Genomic DNA, 9,512 nt, shown 5'->3' with positions numbered 1-9,512 from the left:
CAGTTTTGTGATTTGATCACACTATTTTCTATCAAAGTAAGAACCGTTTCAGTTATTTTATATGACAAATGTCTCTTTTGTTTTTTTTTCTCTGTGTTCTTCTCCCTGGTTTGAAGTAGACAGAGCTCAGGGACATTTCAAACAAATGTTCAAGAGCTTGGCATCATCTTATCTAATATGAGCTTTCAGAGGGAAGAAGCCAGGAGAGAGTGTAGAGGTTTGGACGCATGAGAGTAACGTGCTGCAGATGAAGGCAAAGAATGAATGAACACACTGAATGATAAGCTTAATCTCTGAAGTATTATGGTTTAGTTTCTATCTGTGTCTATTTCTTAAAGCTATAATATGTAACTATACTGCATTTAAATGTCTAAAAACGACTAGACCTATGTTATATAGTTGTGTACTTGTGTATATATCCCAAATGTTTCCAACAATTTTCAAACCCAGAGAAATCTGTAACTTTAATCAAGGTAATGGTCTGTTTCATTTGGCTGCCTGTCAATGGCGTCATACCCCTCTAAATGAAAGGAGTATACATGCACAAGATGTATAAGTCAGTGTTGTGGTTGTCTGTCACAATGGCGTCTACCAAAGAATATACACATACAAGATAATACATCGACGTTGTGGTTGTCCTCCAGAAATGGTCATAAATGGACTTTTATTCAGTTTTAAGACACATTTTTACAATAAACTTGGTCATTTTTAACTGTATCTTTTAAACGGATGACGGGTTTTAGTCATCGGACGTCTGAATCTTAAGTTATCAGAGAAACAAGCTGAGCAAACGTTAGCAGCAGCTCGGCTAGCAGCCCCACCCGGATGTCCTCTGTCTGCCAAACAGCATCAGAGAAACACTGGTTTTTTTATGCAAAACTGCTTTATTCAGCATTTTTACCTGTTTTAATCACCAGATCTGTTTGTTTTGGAGAGGAGGAGACCTTCCTGATTGATGAACACTGAAGTAATCCTAACCTTGAGAAGCTGGTTGTTAAACAATGAAGACAACAACTCCTATGATCCAACGCTACTTCACATTGTCATCAAACTCTGTCTTTTGTTATTGTTTTGATGGAGAGACCCCTAGCAGCAGAAATTACATATTGTGCGTTTAACCCAAATGAACTGAAATCAACACAGCTCTGGCGACGCCAGGACGCCTGTCCAATGACCAGTATGGACAGAAGGAATTATTATAGCAAGCAAAACCTGTTTCAGTGTTCCTACGGGCTCATGATGATCGTTTTATGACAGACTTGAAAAATCGTGAACCTGTCCTTTAACCTACTTATAGATACATGATCTCACAGTGCAGCCTGCAGGTGTTCATCCCAGAACAGATCATATTTAGAAAAACATCTTAACCCTACTGAAAAATACAAAGATCATATTTCCATGTGTATGTTATGTGTGTGTTTTCTGCTCACTACAGGAGAAAAACATATATGCGTTACATAGGTGGGAAAACATCAGAACTGGGACACTAACAGCTGCGGTTTGAATATACTCCTGTCGTCAGGTTTCAGGCTTGTAGCTAAAATGTCTCTATTACAAAGAAAAGAAGAAAGAAAAGTGTTAATGCATCTGCTTCTGTACATGTGTGTGTGTGTGTTTGTGTGTGTGTGTGTGTATTTGGACACGCAACAGTCACAATCCCTGGACAAAGTCTTGATCTAATTAAAGTTCCCATTGTTCGTCTCTGGCAGCGTCCCACATTCTGTGTGTAGGAATGTCGATTTACTCATGCAGGTAATCACAACAAACACAAGGACACACTGCAGCTCATGTCAAAACTTCCCATTTTCGCTTTAATTTTTGTTTTATTTTTGTGCTTACTGGCATAAACTGTGGTCTTGACTCAAACTGGTTTCTTCTGATGTGCGTATACCAAAGCGACGACTGTGAGTTTGGAAGAAAACAGTTCACCGCTCTTCAGTGGAAGTTATGATGATAGTGATTGTTGTGGGTGAGGTCGTCGTCAACAATAAGCATGTAGGTGTCCGCAGGAAGGAGATGTTGTCCGCTTTTGTTCTTGAGATGTTTGGAGAATGTTTACTTGTACTTTTGTAGGTCGCACGCTGGATCCTGTTATAAAACCGTTACTGTGTTGTGTTGTTTCAGGGGATGATCCTTGTAAATACTGTGTGTTACTCTCCACTCTCCATTATTTTCATTATCCATGAATTGTCTTTTTTTTTTAGCATTATTTTCATTGACAGATTTTTCATATAAACCACACAAACGTCAATGTCCACAACTGAAACACACACACACACACACATTAGAAGTAACTGAGAGCAGTTCTTCTTAACCATGTATCAAGGACACAAAACATGATAACAGTACATATCATCTACATGTGATTGTTACAAAAGCCTCAATCTATATATGAATACAAATACGGTCAAATTGAGACCAAATATTCAAGAAAAGGAGTCCAAGATTCTTTCCATTTATGATGAGATTTTAAGTGGATAACCAAAACATCATTCATGCAGCCAGTTTCTGAAGCACGTAGGTTTTGGTGTCTTCCAGTCTTTGAGAATAAGTTTTTCAGCCCATCAGCAGAGCTGTTTGTATGTGTGAGGGAAGAGTTAAAGCACCCAAAGAGAGCCAAGTCTCCGTCAGTCCTGTGGTGAACCAGAAGAAATACTTGAACAGATTGAGTGAGTTAGTGGACAAAATAAATGCAACAATGTGCCATCATTTTATTTATCACAGATTGGAGACACAGAGGGATAAAATATATGTAACATGACCTATTATTCAATAATCTTTTAATGAATTGTTTAGTCTATGAATTGTCCCACAGCTCATGAGATGTATTCACATCTTGTTTCAAAAGCACAAATACATTCAGTTCACTGAATGATAACTCATATATGACAAAGAAAAAGCTGGAAATTTAGAAGATTTAGAACAATTTAGAAGCTGGAATCAGAGGATTTGGGGTGTTTTTGCTTGAGAAATGACTAAAACCTTAATTTTCTGTTAATTGACTGGTAGATTAATCAACTAATCATTGTAGCTCTACTCTACTCCTGGTACTACTTAAACTCCAGAGAGAGGTAGAAAATAGAGGCCAAACTTCATTACACCATTAGATATATATTCTGAAATTCAAGCTGGCCATGGCAAAACTCCAGTTTCACTGAGTTCACTTGGAGCACAAGAACTTGACTGAATGACTCAAGCATTGGATATTCATTGTGTCTGGAGGGGAGGGTGGTAGCTTTCTCTGTCCAAACCAACTCTGTAATGATGGTATATCCATTAACACGACAGGTAAAGTTGATTAGATTTACACAAAACGGGTTTTGAAGGTTTGACTTTAAATGACCTCAAGACGAGATGAGTAACAGCCTGTGCAGTTTCTCGATCTGAAAGGCAAATTGATGCAGTTTTTTTGGAACATTTGAAAGGGAATGATGCATTTTCAGATCCTAAGTATTTTTTTCTTTCTCATTTATACCAAAGACGAGCATCCAACCATCTGTATTAATTCACGCTTCATCAAATTAAGGTGCTTAATTTTGTGATAAGCTCCATTAGACATCAAAACATCTGACTAGACTTGGATAATTTCATTGATTTACATTTATGTTGCACAAGAAGTCACCAAAAATTACATATCAACGGGTGTCTTGAAAAGAAAATCTCAAAGACTGAGTCATGGTTCTGTTCCAGTTTGGCTCTACGTCCTTCCATCAGTCCACCGGATGCCTTCAGACTTTTTTCCCCCGTTTGTTGAACTGGGCTGAATGGGAGTGGGCCCTTGTACAGGAAATTGAGGTTTGCTTACACACTAGTTGTGAAATGTGACTGAGGAGTTTGACACACCTAGTTCGACATCAGATATGCAACGATTTATACAGCAGGCGGTTCATTCCTCACGTCGTCTGTTTTTCCATTCAGGGCATTTAGTAGACGTTCTTATCCTGAGACTGTTTGTTCACTGGCTGGACTCTCTGTAAAAGGAGTTTGTTAACATTGCTTTCTGTAGATTTGAATAACTTGTATTTACCTCCATGTGCCATGTTAGAAGAACTGCATCATCACAAAAGTGTAAATTAGAGAGTTTGCAGGTTATAGCGTACTTGTGTATTTAGGTTTATTCATGATTTGTCCTCAGCTCAGAGCAGCTATTGCCTTTTGTGTTTTTCTTAATTTCCTCACCTGCCCGGCATCAGTCTCGTTAGTCCTGCCCTGCTCCCGCTGTCTTCTCCAGCCAATCAGCTCCTTTCCTGATCTCCTGATCCACCTGCACCTCGTCTCCCCCTCGTCAGATTAGTTTGTATTTAATTCCTGGTTTTTGATTCAGTATTGTTGGATCCTTTGTTCAGTCTTGTTCTGTTTCTGCTTTGCATTGTTTTGCCAGCTTTGCTTTGCCTGTGCAAGCCTAGAATAAACAAGCCTTTCTCTGCCTATAGTCTCCTGCGTTTGGGTCCATCTGGTCTGCTCCACAAAATAGACAAAGTCAAATATTATCAAAATAATTTGAGAAATTCCTTATTGTCAACTCTTAATACCCGTCTACTTTGAACAATCTTGTAGACTTTGATTGAACAGATGTAGTTATTATGCTCCAGAAATATGATGCTGTTGTGATGATAAATTTGATTCTCTCTTAGCGGAGCCACACAATAAACCTCTTGGCTGTTTGGCTCTGACAGCATATCATCTTTTGTGATTGTATGAGCATTTCCTTGCCTTTTAACCTGTTATATATATTTTTTATCTAACTTTTGATGATTCATCTTCTATTTGATAATGCGCAAACAAAGTAATATGACTCCTTGTTACATGATACATGTTTACTGGACATTTAACATCTTAAAAATCCACATTTTTACCTTAAGTCTGGTTGTTAATGTGCACATGGACTTGTAATGGCTGCTGCTGAGACTGAAACCAAATATCCTTTGGAGAAACATGCCTCGTATACACATAGTTATCATATTAATTTGTCATAAGTAGGAAAATACTCTCCTCACGTTCTTTCTTGTGTTCTCCCTTGTATTCAGTTTCTTATCAAAAATAAGTTTAAACAACACTGTCTGCCTTTAAAGATTGCCTCCAATTAGTGCAGAGTGCTGTTAAATGAAAGCTGCATTGTTCTCAAGTGCATTTTTTTGCTTTCTGTTCAGAGGGAAAGTGTCAGACCGGAGCTGCCGTCGTGTGTTTTACAGTAACAATGTGTAGAGAGTGTTCAGGGAAGAGGAAACACATGGATCCAATCCCATCGTTCCCACATGTGTCACCTTGTTTTACTCAGGAAGTCGTCTTCACGTGACAAAACTCACCCGCGTGCTGAGAGCCACGCTGTTCTCTCTCTGCCGTCATACTCAGCACCTTTTTTATAAGCTGATTGTCTCCCTGCAGGCGCGTCCCGGTGTTTCCAGGTAGAGCTGTCAGCGTGCCCTGCAGGTGATTGGATCTTCAGACATGTGTAATCTCAGTCTCACCGCACCCATTAATTACGGTGACGTATTAATGATTGTGACCAATGCTTGGTTAAAGGCAGTTAACTGACTCAGTAACTACCAAGGTGATATCTCAGGTGACATCTGAGGCCATTTGCGGTTTTATCAAATATTTAATGTTTCCTCTCAGACACTGCTGGTCAAATTCTGGCAAAACCTGGAGGGACGATACATATCTGTCACTGTAGTCTGACATTTAACATATCAGGCTAATTCATTTAAATCATGTCCTCTGCATTATTTCTGGGAATTTGAGTGTTTCAATGATGTCTGTGTAACGGGGGACTTAGCCTCACAGTTTATAACGCCCCCGTTAAGTTTCCTTTATATCACTGATAATAGTGACAGCCTACAGTCTCTGCGTTGTGTTGTGATGATGATGGTGGACTAACGGCTGACAATCAGACAGCTCCGATGTCGATTCAATGATGTCTGTTTATTGCTTACAAGCACTCCAGGATCTGGGGGATACAAGCCCGGTCTGAGTAAAACTATTTAACATAAATAAAATCATAATCAAAGGAAACTTACAATACTAATAAATGATTTCTGTGACGAAGCTTAATAACCGTTAAATAACAAATTACAGGGCCGACGGTCTAATCTTGACCAGGATCAAAAACTCACTATATTACAGATTACACAAACACACTATTGATACAGATGAATCAGTTCACATAGATAATCACTCTGAATGTCAATATAATTATAATTTGTAATAAAGTCTATCTCAGGTCAGCTATACATGATTATTTACAGGTTTCCATTTAATAGTCACACACTCACCTGGGGGATACAAGCCCGGTCTGACTTGTTGCCCCGGTGATGCTTTATAGCTGCATCGTTACTTTGGATACTATGTAGCCAAGTATTAAATATAAGATAACAGCATAAAATAATGAAAATAACACAAATATGTACACCTTACAACTATTAAATAAAGGTAAAATTACTGACAAAATTATACTCTATATTAAAAGATTTTGCTGTTAGACATAGTGACCATTTAAAGCACAACTAATGTATTTAATGTAACATGCAAGAGGCGTATGTTACATCTGGAGGAGTTTTACATTTTACAAATGAAGTCAAATTACATATAATCGCTGTCCTTGTATCTACAAAACATCAACTTTTCATTCACTAAGGAAAACACGCTTGTTTTGGCGGTATGGTGGTAATGCTTTTTTGTTTTTTTGGCAAATCCAGTTATTCAAAATGGTTTCTTTAAAGAGAATTTTCTCTGCCCTCATAATAACCTCATCTGGTGATATATGTTTTTTTCTGGACAGTGCTGGTGAGTTTTTTAAGGTCTGATTGTGATATTTTTTAATATTTTTTAGAATAAACATCTTTGAATGTGACTGTTTTAAACCAAAGAAATTAAGTTAAAGTAAAATTCTTCTTCTTTAATGCAGCTTTCAGAACACTACATAAGGAGATAAATGTTTACAGAAACTGTAATTGAACAGGTACATTAACAAATATTTTAATTTTAAAATATTAAGAAAATACATTTGTACGGGTGGTGGCGTTGCGCTAAATAAAGCTGGACTCATGACTTTGGTATTTCTGGTATTAAAAATCTGAACCACAGCTCATAACCGCAGCACAGCTGGTGTCATTTGGATGAAAATCGGAGATGACGAATCCTCTTGTTGGCTGACCTTAAGGTTGGGGGAAATTCTTGTGAAGCAATTTAAATTCCCTCTTCACTCAAAAATGTGTTTCGCCTATTGTTACTTCTCTTGAATGTTTGACCTCCACTGTGCAGAACGATGTGAGTGCAGAGTTTGTTTTCACATTCATCTGCTGAGGGAAAGTTTCTCTGTTCTCACCTTACACCTGAGTTCAGGACGTTTACCTATGAGCGTGATTTGTGACATCACAACTAGTTTGGAGCCAATCGTGGTCCAGTATTAAACAAAGGTGTGATGTGGAAACTTGAAGCCTCCAGTGCACAAACACAGAGAGTAGACTTTACAATAAAGGAGGCGACGTCTTGAAACTTTTGAAATGAACAATATTAATACTGTATAGATTCTGGACTTTTCAATGAAGGAGAAGGAGGAGATGTCATATGAAGAATTTAATTGTTGATTATTGAATAAAAAATAACTTTTTGCGTGGAAAACCCGTATTGGACACATATTATCATTCAAAGCAGAGTATTTTCTTTTTTATATATATCTTAAAACATGTACGATTAGTACAAACATGACTATTATCACACTTAGATTCGTGTTCAGTGATATTGTCCGATACAGCAGGTTACACAGGTAATGAAAAACTGTTTGTCTTGCCTGAGTATAAATAACATAATGCTTCACTACTGTGTTTTATAATATCATCATAAATAAAACCACAGAAATACTTAATAAAAACATGTTGTTCTTCTCAGACATCAGTTGTTGTTTGAGGGTCATCTTTCATCCTCCTCATGTAGAACTAGTTTAATACAGCTGACAATAACTTTGTGTGATGGAGGTTTTTGGACTAAAGTAATAAAACAAACACATTTTAGGACAAGAATGTGACATTGCTGGGGAGATCTATCCATCCCACAGGAATGAAAGTTTGCTTTATTGACGACTTCATTAAGATACTGTCATGATATTGTTAGAGTCTCAATCTGGATCCACGTGAGCAATCACCCTGCTGCTGGCATCATTCAGGAGACCGGTAGAGTCTCACTGAGCAGATTGTAGGATTATGGTCGTATCAGGGAGGGCGAGGCAGTCTGCAGGAACTGTGTAAGTGGGTAATCTCTCAGTGGGCTCCATATCTGACTAGATATGCAAGTGCCTGAAGTGCCAACAGAGCTGCTCTTGCTAAAAGAAGCCTATCTTGCCCCTCAGCTCTGTGCTTCATTACGTAAGTCCTGCTGTCCCATTTCTGCCCACCACCACCATGAACGAACTGGAAGACTTTCAGCATATATATATCGCATGTTAAAGTTCCTTTCTTCTGTATGTGAGCTCATAAATATTAGATGAAATTCAGGCACTTAATTTCAGACATTATTTCTGCCTCTGTCTCTTGCACACAAACACGAAACTCAAACCTGAAAATCTGGCAGCAGGGCCATAGCCTGAAGAACTTCTGTATGATAAATATTTCATACTCTTACACAACCCCCTCAATTAGCTAGTCAGCATACCAGTGCAACTGCTATTACCCAACAACATGAGACTGGGAAGGAATGCAGCCTTTACAGCAGAACTTTTATTGTCTCTAGGAGAGCACTTACCAGCATCCCCATGTCTCCGCTTTAATGTTTTATCTTGTCCCCAAAAATATGCATCCAGTCCGGGAGGAAGTGACTTTAATTAGCCATGTACTCTGTACCGAGTACACAGAGCATTAAGGCCACCTGGTGTGTTCTGAGAAAGTAGAAAGCTATCATCCCCTGTGATTTTACTTATTAACTACACTTTCATTTTAATCCTGAAGCTGAGAGGTAGATGAAGAGGAGGAGGAAATGAGTTAATGATGGATTTTTAAGCCTCAAGACAATTTATTTAAAGTGAAACATGGAAAAAAAATGCAGTCAGATTGATACAACTGTTGGCTGAACAATGTACAATAAGTTAGATGCTGTAGATCAAATGCATGCGAGAACCTACAAGAGCTACTTATATATTGTACTACTGTTTCCTTTATTTATGGTGTAAAAGAAATGCTCACAAGAGTACCAGAGAAAAGTAGTCCAAATCTTTCATTAGTGATGGTTTTATCATGACTAAAAACATTTTTAGCATTAACACTCACCTTCAAACATAACTCGGAAGCAAATATCAACCAGTTTGGCACCGTAAGACGGTGATTCACAACGAAGAACTAGTTATGACCTGTTGTTAGGTTGTTTATGTCGACAAGCTCAATCAAAGGCTTTGAACTGAAGATTCTCAGATAGTTATTTGAAGGAATTTTAGAGGCCCGAAGAGGCGAAACTATCCAATGTTTCACAACAAAACAAGACAAACAGTCTAAAGCCATAAAGTGGCCCTGTAAGGCTGTACTTAT

General features: G+C 38.1%; 1 long non-coding RNA gene across 1 annotated transcript; it reads right to left on the bottom strand.

Moving 5' to 3' along the window:
- Window positions 1-1,785: 1,785 nt before the first annotated feature.
- Window positions 1,786-4,587, bottom strand: LOC137183847 (uncharacterized). Its single transcript, XR_010928553.1, has 3 exons — window positions 4,101-4,587; window positions 3,844-3,971; window positions 1,786-2,633 (listed from the first exon to the last, which is right to left on the bottom strand). It is a non-coding gene; the product is annotated as an uncharacterized lncRNA (long non-coding RNA).
- Window positions 4,588-9,512: the final 4,925 nt, after the last annotated feature.

Source organism: Thunnus thynnus, chromosome 5 (genome assembly GCF_963924715.1).
Source record: "Thunnus thynnus chromosome 5, fThuThy2.1, whole genome shotgun sequence".
Taxonomy (NCBI): Eukaryota; Metazoa; Chordata; class Actinopteri; order Scombriformes; family Scombridae; genus Thunnus; species Thunnus thynnus.
The sequence above is the reverse complement of the archived record's forward strand: the minus strand, read 5'-3'. Positions and strand labels throughout refer to the sequence as shown.